The sequence below is a fragment of the Phasianus colchicus genome, chromosome 4 (genome assembly GCF_987193195.1).
Source record: "Phasianus colchicus chromosome 4, bPhaCol1.hap1.1, whole genome shotgun sequence".
Classification (NCBI taxonomy): domain Eukaryota; kingdom Metazoa; phylum Chordata; class Aves; order Galliformes; family Phasianidae; genus Phasianus; species Phasianus colchicus.
The window spans coordinates 35,785,446-35,800,597 of NC_143439.1; the positions used below are offsets into that span (position 1 = coordinate 35,785,446).

The 15,152-nt window shown below is 38.9% G+C and overlaps 1 long non-coding RNA gene across 2 annotated transcripts; it reads left to right on the top strand.

Moving 5' to 3' along the window:
- Positions 1 to 7: 7 nt before the first annotated feature.
- Positions 8 to 9,586, top strand: LOC149918177 (uncharacterized). 2 transcript variants are annotated; one of them, XR_016466422.1, is made up of 3 exons: positions 8 to 239; positions 4,309 to 4,487; positions 7,774 to 9,586. It is a non-coding gene; the product is annotated as an uncharacterized LOC149918177 (long non-coding RNA). The 2 variants fall into 2 exon arrangements; XR_016466421.1 differs by having other exon boundaries at positions 8 to 213.
- The last annotated feature ends 5,566 nt before the right edge of the window (positions 9,587 to 15,152 follow it).

The following is a 15,152-nucleotide window of genomic DNA, read 5'->3' on the forward strand; positions in this document are numbered from 1 at the left end:
TGGCAGAAAAGGAGCCTCTCATCTCCAGGCAGTCCAGTCCTTCTCACAGTCACATTGAGTAATGAAGGCCTGCAGTCAGAAAAACTTTGCAGAACACAAACAAATAATTACCAGTTTTTGTATCAGGATCCCAGGACGGCGTGGGACAAGAAAAAGGCCTCCTGCACTACGTGGAACAAAGATGCACATGCACACACATGCACGCCACTCTGGGTAAGAAGGAAGGACTCCAAGAACTGGTAAAGTACATATTTGTCTGCTTCTATGAAATCACACACAAGATTTTTGCTGCTAAGTGATATTTTTTTTCCTTTTTCTGAATAAGTTCCTTCTAACTATTGCAAGTGGCAAGACCCTATTTTCTAAGCTTGAATTCATGTGTGTCCTGAGACATCAGAGGGAAATATCTGAGGTGGGGGAAAGAACTGAGGAGAGAGAGGAATGCTGTGCAAGTGTGAGGAGATTGTTATGTTCAACTACTCTGAGGCAGAGAAACTACTGAGAAGGATGAGGCCTGGGGCTTTGACAGTGCTGCATGAATGTGCAATTGTGAAAAAGAAGGGTGTCTCAGTGAACAGTCACATTAAAACAAGTCTGTCTCATTTCTTTTTGTTTATTTACATATGAGTCAGAAGTATGTTTATTTGGACAGCTTGAAATAAACTCTTTTCTAGCAGGAAAAGTACAGCTAAATCCTTGAATACTGTGAATTGGCACCACTGCATTGAAATCAAGAAAGCTTCATTGATGTATATCAGTCGTTGCATATTCTTAACTAGAAAGAAGTATAATGTAATGCATGTTGTAAATGTCCATATCCAATATTTTTTCAAGCAAATTGTTCAGCTTGCATGCCTGGATGGCTGAGATATCCTGGCAGATATATTAGAAAAAAACTTAGTAAATTAAAACTAATATATAGTGCTGTTTCTAATATGGTTATATGCTGTTCCATGATAATCTTAAGTAATACTTTCTTCCTATGTGTGCACTAAACATTTTATTATTCAGTATAGCTTCTTAAGGGACAATACTCTTTATGCTTAATCTTGCATAGAAAAAGCATAAACAAGAGTTATTTAAGCTGGGGGTACGTGCTCCCTCTAACCATAGTACAAGAGGAGAAAAACTGCTTAGAAACTATAGTTTCTCAGCTTTATGGAGTTACTCAGTGGAACAGGTGTGTTGTACCAAACAAACTGTCTGATGCAATGCCAAAGCTCAGAGGCACAGAGGCAGATCTTGAATTGCCTGGCACAAGGCTGTTTTGGCCAGAAGTTTGGAGCATTTGAAGGAAGTGACTGTGAGAGGCAGTGCCCCCCATACCTTGCCAGCTCAGAGCTCAGGGGAAAGCAGGAGCTGTTGGCCTTGAATACAATGGATGTGTAATTGGTCTCATGTTGGGAGGAAAAACTGTTTTTGTTGGCATGTCTTCCCTTTAACTTGGCAAAACCTTGGAAGATCGTATACTACTGAACAGTCTGTGGGCTGCTGCCCATCTTTCATATGATCTATCTCTGATATCACAACATTTTTTCTTCATAAGATAACAGGGCTTTACAGATAGGATCTTTCTCTGACATTGAAATGGTTCCACATCCTTTCTCCAGGACAAGTCACCTCTCAAGCCAAGAATGTTTCAGTTCAGGTGCATGGAGCCAGGCACATACTGCTTTGAGCTGCATTTGCCAAGGTTTGGCACTTACATTTCTGTCTGATTTTTTTGCCTCCAATTTCGGCTTTTCCTATTCTTACATTTGGATATGAAATGTACTGTAGGGTTTGCTGCTCTCCTGCACCTTGGGCAGTTTTACAGTGGCTCAGGAATGGTGTAAAGGAAGCTTCTTGGCATAACAGATCGTCTAAACTGTGCTGCCAGAGCTGACCCACCAGTGACAGATACGCAGAAAGTATTTGTGTCTTTACATGTTCAGCCATAACTTCAGAACATCTTCGTTTCTCTGTCCCTAAGGGAAAGGAATGTGGGCTTGCAATGCCTTGACACTGATTCCTATTTCTGAAAGACTGCCAGGAAGAAATGAGGTCAAGAGAAGTAGGGATTTGTGGGTAAAATATGAAGTTGTGAAAGGATGGCAGCAGTGTTGGAGAAGGCTTTATTTTAACATATCAGTGAATTATGAATTGCAATTTCATCCTCTTTTTATTCCCCAGAGTGAAAAGCAGAAGTCTAATTTTCTATTGATACAAAAGGCTCATGCATAATGTTCTGTATCTGATGTAGGCATTGGCTTGAAGAGCATGACTTAGTCTTTCAGGTCAGTAACAACTTGCTGTGCCCATAGAAGTAGCAAAGGATACATGACCACATCCCTTATGGATAAGAATGGAGTGTACAAAGAATATTGAAGATACAGCATTGAAAAAAACGAATGCAAAAGAAACTGCTTCTGAAGACCTTATAAAATGGCAGTTAAATCTACTGTTCAACAGAAATCCCTCTGGCAGATTATTTAAACCGCAGTCTCTTATCCAACAGTAGAACTATTAGAGGAAAGAACAGCTCTGGGAAGAACAAGGGTTTGGAGTTTTTCTGCCATGTCAAGACTGAGGAGCTTCATCTTAGCAACTTACTGTTGTCATCAGGCAAACAAATAAACAAAACCTAGCTTGTGTACCTGGAAAGCTGGAAAATAGTTCATCATTGCTAGTCATGCAGGAAAGGAGGGTTTGGCATGTGCATAAGAATTACTGGTCAGCTGGATTTTCAAACTTCAAGAAAAAGCTGGGCTTGCATTTTGAATAAGGTTTCTTCTTTTAACTCAGCAGTGTCCTTGTTGCAAGTTTATTTTGGCATGCTGCTCATTAAGTAATATGATTCTTGTCTGTGAGAGTTTATATAAAGTATACTGCATTCCTGAGCACCCAACACTGGCTGGTTTTAGTGCAGGTTTGTGTTATACCTGCACTTGATGATTGAACTTCATTTTGAGTACCTACATTTAGCTACTGTACAGCACTCCCGAGGGAAAGAAAATCTACCCAAATAATACATACCCAAATAACACATTACCAACAAATGCTCTTAGTGTGAAGCACTGTGTTTATTGAATAACTTAGCACAACGACAGACTAGATCAGTGCTAGCTACAAAAACTTACAGCCCTGTAAATTATATGCTACGCTAAGCAGCAAGATGATGCGTTGCATCTCTATGCTATCATTCTATCTTGAATGTTACAATCATATCTGCCAATTGCAGTACAGTTAGAAATTGGAAAAAAAAAAATCAGATATAACGCAAGGTCTCGTGGTTGTATTTAACCAACCTCAAAAATCAGATGTATTTACAATTAAAAATCAGGCAAAAGTATCTCTCAAATTTAAGATTTTGTGGACTGTTGAAACATGTTAACAACAATAAATTCTCAAAATACTCTTAATTTTATTCAGGAATCGCATTGTGACTCATGCTTATCATTGAATTATAAATGGGATGGATGTGAACTCCTGAAAAGCCCACCACAATGTGACGAAATGCACGTGCATCATTGGAGATGTTAGATAAGCTTTCTAAGAACTGCGTATAAAAATTCAATTTCTGATATTCTATGAGAAGTTTTTTTGTTTTTTTTTTTTGTAAAAATTGTAATGTGAATCTTTGTAATTTGAATCAAATCCAGGTCCTATGCCAACACTGATATCTTTAATGCTCTCAGTTTTTTAATTCCTGTCTATATGATTTCAGACTGAAAAGCATCACATGGCAATTCAGTGTTAGTTGTAAACAGAGGAGGGTAATCTGGAACAACTTATTGAAAGTTATATCCATGTTGGAATGTATTCCTTTTATTTTCCATGACGTATAAAGGGAAGAATAAACAAAATTACATTTATATTTTGCACCCAAGTTACTTCTATGAATGAAAGTGCACTCACAGAATGACATGGCATGATTTTACTCCTTGTGTCTAAGGAAGTAGTTACACGTTCCTCTATTCGCACCTTCTCTCTGATTGTCAACTGCAGACCCAAAAATGCAGGCTCTGATTATTTTTTATTGTGCAAAAGAGACTGCTGAGCACAGGAATGCAAGTTCAAATATGGAAAAAGTCTGTATCCATCTTTTGTCTCTTTGTATGTCATTTATTTCAGGTTCTCATCTTGACAGAGTAGAAAGAGCTTATTATCAATTAACAGTAATGTACTTTGTTATGCTGTAGTTCAGTGCATACATCAAAAGACCAATAATAGAGCCTGAAGGTTCTGGTCAATAATGTGCTGCAAACAACTGTTACATTTCCCTGACTACCTTTTCACTTACATATAATTTGTTTTTGTTTCTGGAAGGTGAGATCTGGATTTAATAACATCCATGGACAACCCATGCAAAATAAGAAACAGCAGAAAAGAGCATACTTTGAGGAGCAAAATATTTGGGTGAATTTCCTCTTGTATATTTGGAGAAGCTCGGGACTTGGAACTCTCTGAAGCATAAACTAGATCTTCTTCCTCTCCCCAGAGAACCTGTGAGTAATTGGTGTGCAAAAGTTGTAATTATATTCAGGTGTTTAATCCACAGTATGTTGGGCCACATGGCACTTCCCTAGTGCTTATGTCTTGTCTTGGATAAGCTATGTGAGAAATTAACTTAAACCATGGGAGTCCTTGAACATACCTACAGCACTCTGAAAAATATGTTTTCCAAAAAGGCTAGGGGACAGCACGCTGCCAATGACTGCCTGTGGATCACATAACCACCTTGGCCAGCGGGCCAAGCTCCTGGGCACCCAGGCCAGACAAGATTTGCTCAGCTGTGAAATAATCCTTCTGTAATCTCACTGAACCCTGCAGCATGAATCTGCTCTTCATGGGCAGTCTGCAGGCTGCTCTTACTGAAGCGTGAAGCCCACACTCACCGAGGGGCTGCACAGGACTGCGCATCCTCCTGCCTGCACCGGGCAGAACTGATCTCTCCAGTCCATGAGCTTGCCAATACAGAAACCTTCCTGACTACTCAGACCTACTTTTCAAGCAGAAATCTCTCTTAACAGAGTGAGGTTACTCTGTCAGGCTGTGTCCCAAAACAGTAAGGGTTGCCAGGAAAAAATTATAGATAATTCTCTCAACCAGAGAACCGTGTGTTCCGTGCAAATAAAAGCAAATCATCTCACTTGTCATTGAGCAAAACAAAGCATTTGAAGCTAATTCAGGAATTTTCATCCCATCAAAATGCAGGCTTTGCTGGGTCTACTTACCTGTGTAGTGTTACCCATAGATAAATACATTAGCATTGCCATGATTCCAGATGTAACAGACGTATCCTGATAGATATATTGGAGGTCAGTGGAAATCAGCACTAAATCCAGATTTCCCAGTTCACTTTGAAATAACTTTCTGAATAGATGTGCCAAGACTGGGAATACTTGGGTCATTTGTGGAAAACTGCCTCTGTGCTATGTAACAACAAGCCCTACTTTTCATTCTGTGACTCCTTCCTGGCTCTGGTACAACTCCTCAACCTACTACTTTTATCATCTTCAGTCACTTTTCAGTGCAGATAGTTTTATATCTGCAATATGAAAGAAGTGCGATTTAAAAAGCAAAGAATGTTCTGTCAGAAGACTCATCAACAGTGCCTGTTCCCTTCAGGAAGCTCAAAGCATTTCACTACCTTTAAATTGCAATGCTTTTTATCTGTCACCCTGCCTGCCATTATCTCATTGTTGGGCTTTGTATGTTGTTAGTAACACATGCTCATTTGCCTGATTAGCACCAAGCTTTAATTTCTTTTAATAAGTATGCTTTGGAGTCAGGATGATCTTTATCAAGCTGAATAATTTAACTTTGCCATGGAGAACTAATTGAGATGAAGACTGTCAAATGAAATGTAAAAAATAATCGGTAGTTCTCATTAGGAGATAATAACAAGATATTTTTTGTTTATCACTGTTGTTTTGGCCCCAGCGTCAAATTTTATTATTTATTTAATGTTCATTTAAGTACATTTGATCTCATCTGACACTGTGCAAATAAATAAAATCCTCAATCCTCTTTTGATGGCCAATAATCAAGAGCACAAACTAAATACTAAGAAAGAGATTTAAGAATAGGTAGCTAATTTAAGCACACAATAAATATGTAACAACTGAGGAGTGAGCTGAGGCAGTCCCTGTTAGAAATTAGTTATCATCTCCAAGAACATACTGAGTCATGGGGAGGTTTGAGAAAGGAATTAAGGGGAAAAAGGGAGGGCCAGAGGAGCTGTAGTCATTAAAGAACTGACTACTTTTTGTTCCCCTTCAAGAATATCCTACTTTGGGGATCATAACATTGCCTAATTGTGTTCAAGTCTTTGCTTGCTCTCTGCACATCAAAATACTGTGCATTGTGTTGCCTAGCACATTGCCTATGTGCCTGTGCTGGATGCACCTACTGTAGCATCTAGAACTTTTTACCAAGGGCCAGTGGAATGTGTATAGGCAAAAAGGCTGTAGGACTGATGTAGAGGTCAATTGGAATACTGTTACAAACTGGGACTTAGGGAGGTATTGTAAATGCACAAGAGCCACTCCAAAAGTAATACCTTCTTTTTTATGGCGTCAGCCCATAGCTTCAGAAGCTGCTGATGGTGGTGTGGCAGTAGAGGCTGAACCTTCCCACCAATATTCCATTACATGCTGTTGCTACATAACAGATGGCAGCAGCAGGGCAGACTGACAGAGTGGCATCTGACATAGAAGGGCATATCGAGCAAAAGTGTGACGTTGAATTCCCCCATGTGAAAAAAATTGCAGCCAGTAACATTCATCAGTAGTTGCTGAGTGTTGATGGGAGACCATGGATGTGAGTATAATGTGAGGTGGTGGGTAGTGCAGTTCAGCAGTGGCAACACTGACAGTGGGTCACCTTCCCTGGTGCAGATTCTTACAAGCACAGCATGCAGGCTCTTGTTCATCACTGTCAAAAATGCATAGCTAATAGTGGTGTCTATACTGTGGAGTAGTGCTTTGTAGCTGAGAATTTGCTCTATCAAATAGTGTTATTGTGCTCTTAGTATCTGTTGTAGTTTCCGTGGAAAAAAATAGGAGGCATTACTCTTAAAGCGACCCATATTGTTCTTATCAGTGTTTCCATTAATGAGTATGAAATTGAAGAGTGGATAAATTGGTGAAATGGTCTTAAGTAAACCACATGAAATTCAATACAAAAATACAAATTATGACAGTGCGGAAGGAAAAATATCACGTACAAGTATAAAGAAGAGACCATGTCAGCAGACAATAATGCTGTGTAGAATGAAAAGGAAATTTTAATGGGTTCAAAACTGAGTCAATAATGTAATACTGTTACAAAAAGAAATAAATAATTCTGGATTATGTTAGTACATTTGTTAGGTTGTATACATATCTGTTTGCAATATTGTAGAATCTCATTGGGAATATAATATATAAAACTTAAGGTAACAGTTAAGAGGAGAATGTAAGGCCAGTAGAAAAACTGGAGGATTTCAATTTGTTATGGAGAGGACAGAAGACTTGGTCCAATTTTTCTGTTTTGAAAAACCTGGTGGGGAGAAGTATGGTGCTGGCTCATCCTATCCCTGCTAGGAATAGGGTGGGGAATAGTTCAGTTAATGTGCAGCAACAGGATTTTGATATCTGGAAAAGCTGATATCCCAAAACAGACAGCTATTCAAGGTGGCTATGAAGTCTTTTCCCTTGGAGATTTTTAAGAGTAGGGCAGTTAAATATCTTCCATACTGGGAAAACTTCTCAATGATTTCCTTCTGTCCATGTTTCTGTTTTCTTCCAGAGTATTTACGGGTATGGAGAAAAGCAGTGGAGAGTCATAAGGAGGGCATTTGCATCAAGGTATTGCTTCAGCCAAGGAGACCCAAAGCATTCTAATAGTTCTAAGGTGATAAGACATGTGGGTTAAAACAGGGATCCATGCTGAGCTAGTACAGACATTGTGAAATGGAAAATAATTCTACAACTGCAAAATACTGGCAGTGTTTCAAATCAAGCAAATTCTTCCTGCTTAAATGATCAGTTTCTACACGATGGCAGCGTTATTTGCTTTCTGGATTTTCTTTGTGTTGTTTCATATTTCCAGGACCGTGGTAAACGTGAAGGTCATAATGAACTGTTCAAGGAACATGAGGTTTGTGGGGTTAGAGATGTCATCCCTGTTGCCTACAATTGAATCTGAGAAATAGAAATTTCACCCTTTCCAGCTCATTATTTGGCAGTGTGCCCAATGAAGTAATTTTCCTTTGATTATGCAGCCAGTCATGAACTTATGAATAGATTTGATGATTGCATGCTGTATTTATTTATTTATTTTCATTTATGGATTTTATTCTGACTAGAGGCTATACAGTATGTTATGCTACCCATCAGACTTGGCTCCAGAGTCAAGCTTAAAGAACAGTTTTGATCTTGCCAACTTATTCAGCCTACAGTCACTCAGCCCACAACACATTGTCAGCTCTGCTAAAAAGAGCCAAATAAGACTTTATCATAATGTTTCCTCCCTGATTCCCCACAGAAGACAGTACATTTCTTGAAACAGATTGGGCAGAAGTTCTTGTGGTACTTGGCCAAGGGCTCTGTTAATATTTCATGGGCTCAGAAGAAGCAGCCTGGTCATGTTAACTGTTGAGTGCTGAAGGGGAGCCAGGAAGAGAACAATTCTTTCTCATGGAGTTACAGGAACACTCTGCTCATAATATATCTATATTTTTATGAGCTACAGCAAACTGTGAACACAGGAGGAAATGTAATTTCCCCTATAATGCTGTGCTGAAGAGAAACATCATGTCCTAGGATCACAGAATAAGGGCTACTGAACTGCACGTGAGGAATAAAATCCTCCACAGGCACCCATGCTGCACATGGCAACATTGTCCAATGCAAGCTGAGAAGAATGTTCTTCCGAAGTGTTCTCAGGATAATCCTCAAAACTTTGCAGGAAAGGTGCATTTCAAGATGAGATTGCTCTCAGCAGTTGCCAGCAATAGAACAGAAACACCAGAAAATGTTATGAGGCATAACAGTAGAAGTGTTTTCCTAAACACCCACAACATTGCAGATCTCCTCACCTTAGGTGTTTCAGTGTATCTGAAGAGAACCATAGGAAGCCAGCTGGTACCAGGATCCCACACATTGGGCCCTGATCATAGAATCATGGAATGGCTTGGACTGGAAGGGACCTCAAGGATCATGAAGTTCCAACTCTGCTGCCGCAGGCAGAACCGCCAGCCTCCATATCTAATACTAGACCAGGCTGCCCAGGACCCCATCCAACCTGGCCACTTGTTGTACCTTCCACACAGACTGGGATGGGTGTTTTTTAATTCTGAAGTGAAAGAACACAAATCATGGCACTCTCCACATTTTGCAGGTGATTTTGCTGTGATGCATTAGCATAACAGAGTACCCACAGCATCTTTTTATGTAAGAAGGGAAGCACAATGAATGAGTTAATGATACAGCAGAGAGTCTGCATCTGGCTACTTCACCACATTGGTGATGAACAGAAGATCAGGAAGTGGTGAAAAAGCATGGCGTTAAAGAGCAAGAGCAGAACAATCATTCTTAAATTGCAATCTTAAATTCTTAAAACTTTAAAATTAGAGATCTAATCATAATAGAAACTTCATGTTCTAACTTAATTTAGGTTCTCCAGGAAGAATTGCAGTTGCTTTCATCCTCCAAAGCATGTTGCCTGGACAAGTGTTCAGGAATCTTTTGCCTGCCAGCCATGACAATGCATGTAGCCGGTAGGTTTGTGTATTGCGGCCAGGCAACAGAACAACTTCTCTGTCTCTCTCTCCATCTCTCTCACTCTTCCCTTCCCTCTTCCCAGGCTCATTCCCACTGGGCATTTCTTTCGAGTTTTGCTGCCAGACTTCTCTCCTGCCTGGAGTTCTGCTTGTACATTTCCAGAGTGCTCTCTTTTCTTTTAAGTGTTCACTTTCTTCTCCTTTTCCTCCTTCACTTGTATGAAAATCTACTGAAAAAAATATACATATATATATTTCTTTTTCTTTTTCTTTTTTTTTTTCTATTGCCATTTTGTGTAGCTATTGCCAACAAGTTTTTGTAAATAAAATTTTGGCTAATGCATGTGTGATATTTCCTTTGGTCTGACACTTTGCTCCCCAATTACTCATCGCTTTGACTGATGCTGATTGCCTTTCAGAGCAAATGTTGATGCAATCTGTGCTTCCAGGTAACTAGCATAAAGCCTCACCAAACAGAAAATCGGAGTATTTTGATTCTGTAAAAGCACGAAGCTGTGAAATGATTTGAATGTTTTCAAACTGTTTATTCAAAATAAAATTCCCTTACATGAACTGCACAAGTTTTCTTTTCTAGTGGAGGAAAAAGAAAGATTTGTGAAGTTTTCTGCAGTATTATATTCTGCTGCTTTTAACAAATGCACTGACTTTGAAGTATTGAAGTATTGTGTTAAGTGAAGAACAAGCTTAGCATGCGAAATGGTGTCTGCTCTGTAAATGCTGATACGTGTATTTTAGCACCAAGTACAGTATTATCAAAATGCTTCCTATTGGTTGTTGAAAACAACTTTTTCTGTATTTAAGTAATGTTTTGTATTCTTTTATATATCTAGGATGAGGAATAGCCTGAGTACAAGAAGTTTTTCTGGGAATGCATCCAAGAAATGCTAGCGAAGGCTTTATAGTTAATCAGTTTGTCAAAAGCAAGACTTTTTCAGCATGCAGCATCATTCACTTAATTTTTCATTAAGCCTTTTAATATAAGTGCCATTAAAGCAAGCAGCTGTGATATGAAAATGTTTGTTTATGCAAGATCACTTGGAAGTCCTAACTTTTCATCTGTGCAACAACAAGCTGAACTACAGATCCTGAGCATTGCTGAACAGCATCACCCACAACATAGCCACACACTCACTACAGTCTTCCTTAAAGTTTGTTCTCTGTACATCATAACAGAAGTGTTACTCATGAAGGATTTAAAGTCTCCAAGCATATGCATACACTTCCACCATTAAAGTGGATTCAGGTGCTTGGCATGACTGTCTTCAGGCAGACTTCCTTTAAATAATTGATAGCTGCCGTCCCATTGCCCCACAGTTGTGTATCTGGATGTGCTCACTTTGCATTTATGGGGCGGTTCATACAAGTTGCTGGCTGACAGAACGTGTGGTATGGATCTCACACTTTCTTTTATTAACATGATCTATTTTCACATTCTCAGATGACAAACTGTGCGAAATGAGCTTTCTTGCACCTACTTTAATGTGATGAGAAATTTGTATGTCAGCCACAGCTGTCCTGAAAATGCTGTAAAACTTTGAGTGGTGTGAGGCACTTGGATTTGATTGCCAGAAGATGTTGAGTGAAAAAGGAAGAGAGACATGTTTGAAATTAATCTTTCCAATATTTAACTGTGAAGAACTGTGTTGCATTTTGATGTATCTGTTTTCTTAAGAGATAGCCATAGCACTTCTCTGTGGTGTCACAGTCAAAATCTTGCCACTGGTCGAAGTCAGTATGCTGCAAGCATTGAACCAAGAACTTTCCATTAGGCAAGTTAGTCTATTATGACTCTGGTCAAACTTACCTATTTAATACAATAAACCTCATTAATCATATAGTGAAAACGTTACAGAAGAAAGCCTTCCTTCTCCCCTTTTCTCTGGTGTTATATTCACCATTTTGAAGTCCCTCAGAGTCCTCAGAGCAGTGGTTTTGAGTTTTCTTGAAGGGAAGAGGAAGTTCACAATGATGATGTCAGCATACTGAGAACAAACAGATTTATCGTTTTTGGTGTTGTTTTTTTTTTCTGTGATAAGTACCAATTTATTTATCAGTCCTTTCCCATGTATGGTTTCCCCAGAGCTAAACTAAAAGAGATGAGGAAATAAGCAATGACCTGGCAGGTGACTTCAAATCACAGTCATTTAGCTTCTCTTCCACATCAATAGATGGTCAGATTTTTTGAAGGTGAAAGAGAGTTAAGGCTACGATGTCTTCAGGTGGTCATTTCAGACTTTTGTTTTAAATATATTCCAGAATTCCTGACATATTGGTCAACCACATGTGAGACTGTTTTGTTAAAGTCTGTAGTTCCCTAAGTCCTCCTTTTTTACGTTTTATAAAATAGGTCTGAAATTTGCTTTTTTCTTCAGCCACAAACTTGTATAGTTTCTGAGACCAGAGATAACAGACTTGCAGGCAATGCAAAACACTGCTCTGGTTGAACTGAGGTCTCTGTTTAAGGATACCTTGCTGATATAATTCTGTGGATTTAGTAGTTGGTGGTTAGTGGCTCTTCCAGTATGACAATTCTAGTTTCTTGACAATCTTTTTATTGTTAGAAAATCAAACTGATTCATGACTTGCAAATGAAATGGAATAGATAATCTTAGTGGTCTTTTCCAAGCTTAATAATTCTATGATCATAAGATACTTCATTTTTTTCCTCGTAGAAATTTCCTCGTAAAAATTAGGCAGATTACTCCTGCCTAATGAGTACCATACAGAATTGTACTGAATGTTGAACTTCAAATAAGTGTGGTTTGTATTTGTTTTGAAATTTTCCCTTTGTTGTATGCATCCATTTGTTGCCTGTAATGCCCATTTGTTGCATTGGAAAGCTGTGCAGTGCATGTGGCTTTAGTACTTTTCTCCTAGGCGAATGGCACCTAACTAAATGGCTTCCATGATGATAGCGGTTATGCATCATGAAGTCTACTGGGCTTATGTCCCTTTGTTTTTAGTGGGAGCAAAATTTTACTATATCCGGATTGTTGCCTTTTTTCCTATTTGTTTTTAAATGTAGCCTTTATTTCATTAAAGGCCACAATAATTTGAGGTTAACAGATCTTTGTTTTTTCTTGTCTTCTCTCTTTCAGGGAGAGTAAACCAGGGAATCAAACTAAGTTGTAACTGATGTGCTATTCTGATATATGTTTTGTACTTGTTTTGAAAGAAAAGTGTCACATGAGACAGAGTTTTTGCTTTTAATATCTTTTGTTTGGCAGTCGGACTACATGATCTTGAATGGTCCCTTCCAACTCAAATGACTCTGTGATTCTGTAACACGGTTCTTTCATGCAGGTACTAGCAGATCTTGGCAGATGTGATGTGATCATATTAATCATCTTCCTGTAGAGCTTGTGTGTGCACAGAAGATGTGGTGCCCTTGGAAAACCCATGAGAACTGAAGGAATATTATGAAAAGGAAATATTTTGCTGGGCCAAATTTCAAAGTATAAGTTTTGATCTTGAAAATGTATTTGTGTTTGGGGAAATACAGTTGTTCATATGACTGGTTCTGCACAGTGCAGTTGCCTTAGTGAGGGTCAGTGGAGTCATCCTTATGCTGGTGTTGGCTTTGAGGTGTGTCCACTCAGGACACAGTGAGGAAGAGAGATCATCTTAGAAGGAATAAGAGATGCAGATGACAAGCCCATTTTAGTTATTGCTTGGCATAAGGCAGAGATGAGTCCCTTAAGGAGGCTTGTGTGTCTTGCATGAGCTGTGTGGGAAAAGACACATGTCATGACTACATGTCATGGCACAGTGACAAACAGATGGATGGGGAGAGACTCAGGGATGGGAAGAGAAGGATGGGGCAGTGCAGAGCTTGTAGATCAATAGTTGTGAAAAACTGTGTCAGATGTTGAAATGGGATGAATTATATGTGACAACAGATGAGCATCTGGTAGATGGGTTTGATCAAATGCTGAGCAAGGATGGCTGCTTGTGCTCAGAAAATACTTGGGAGTGGGGGAGCAAGGGTCAAGAAAGGCAGCTTGAAAAGCCAGGAAAAGTAGTGGCACCGTTCCTAGGATAAAGTAAGGATACAAAGAAGAAATTAGTGGTGGGGATGGAATGTAAACAACTGTCCTCAGAGCAGTCAGGAAGGCAGTCCTGGATTTCATATTGCAGGTGAGCAATCTCCTACTGGATCTGACAAATCCTTAAGTGGGCAGGAGCAAGGAAGAGGAAATGAAGATATGTCATAACGTGGTGTTTGGCTGCCAAGTCTGTCTTTCACAGTATCATAAGCATGGCTTTGTGGTGAGGGGAGGCTGCTATGTCAAGTCAACCCTCTCAGTTGATGTTTCTGAGAGAAAAGAAACTGGCTAAATACTGTGTCTCTGACTTATATTCCCATTTCTTTTTGAAATATTTCATAACCCACAGCCCTAACAGAATTTGGGAGAAATAATTGCAGCAGTGTATTGTTATGATGTATTGTGGAACCACAGTGGAATAATATTTTGGAACTTTAACCATTCTACATCAGATCTAATATTGCAACTAATCCATCAAAAATTGATCTTGAAGTCTCTCAACAATAGCTGCTGGCAGTGTAAATGCTTATAATGAATGCTAACATTGCCTTGCTGAATACAAAAATGGCACTGTTCAAGTCCCAAGAGTGGCCAAAACAGATCAATAGTTTGAGGGAAGATATCCCCATCGATGTGGTAAGCACTCATCTTCGCCTCTCTAATGCTGCTGTTCCCCACATTGAAAAAAGGTCGATATCCTTAAAATAGGAATAGAAGTAACCCCACTCAGGACAGCATTAGCTACACCTAAACCACTATAAATACACTGAAACTGGGTTTCTTTAGTTACTCCCATCACTGCACAAGGCTTTGGTTTTTTGTTTGTTTTTTGCAATGATAAATGGCATTCCCTTCTTGTGCACTGGGGGAGTCCTTTTTTATACAAAACTCAGTCAGATCCTTTTTTTTTTTTTTAATTATTTTTATGAACAAATCAAGAAGTTTAGTAGAATGAATTTTGCATCAACACAGTAGTAAATTCCAGCACTTGAAAACAAGTGAAGTAGAGATAAATTTTATTTCAAGAAACACTGCAGTAACCTAAGAGCTACTGAAAAAAATATAACTGGCCCTGGACTAACCAGTCATAGTCTTGCTGATTAAAAAAACGAAAAACAAAAAACAAACACAGGAGCTTTAAAGCCTGCTAATAATGTTGGCATCAGGTGTAAATATGTTTGAGGTACGTTTTTGTAACTTAATGTAACATGTCTATACAACAATATATAACATTTTGTCACATTTCTTATGACAGAATTTTGAGAAAAGAGATCTTTGCACAAGGAATGGACAGAAGAGTATATTAGTTGCGGTGATTGATTTATTTTATTTGTTTT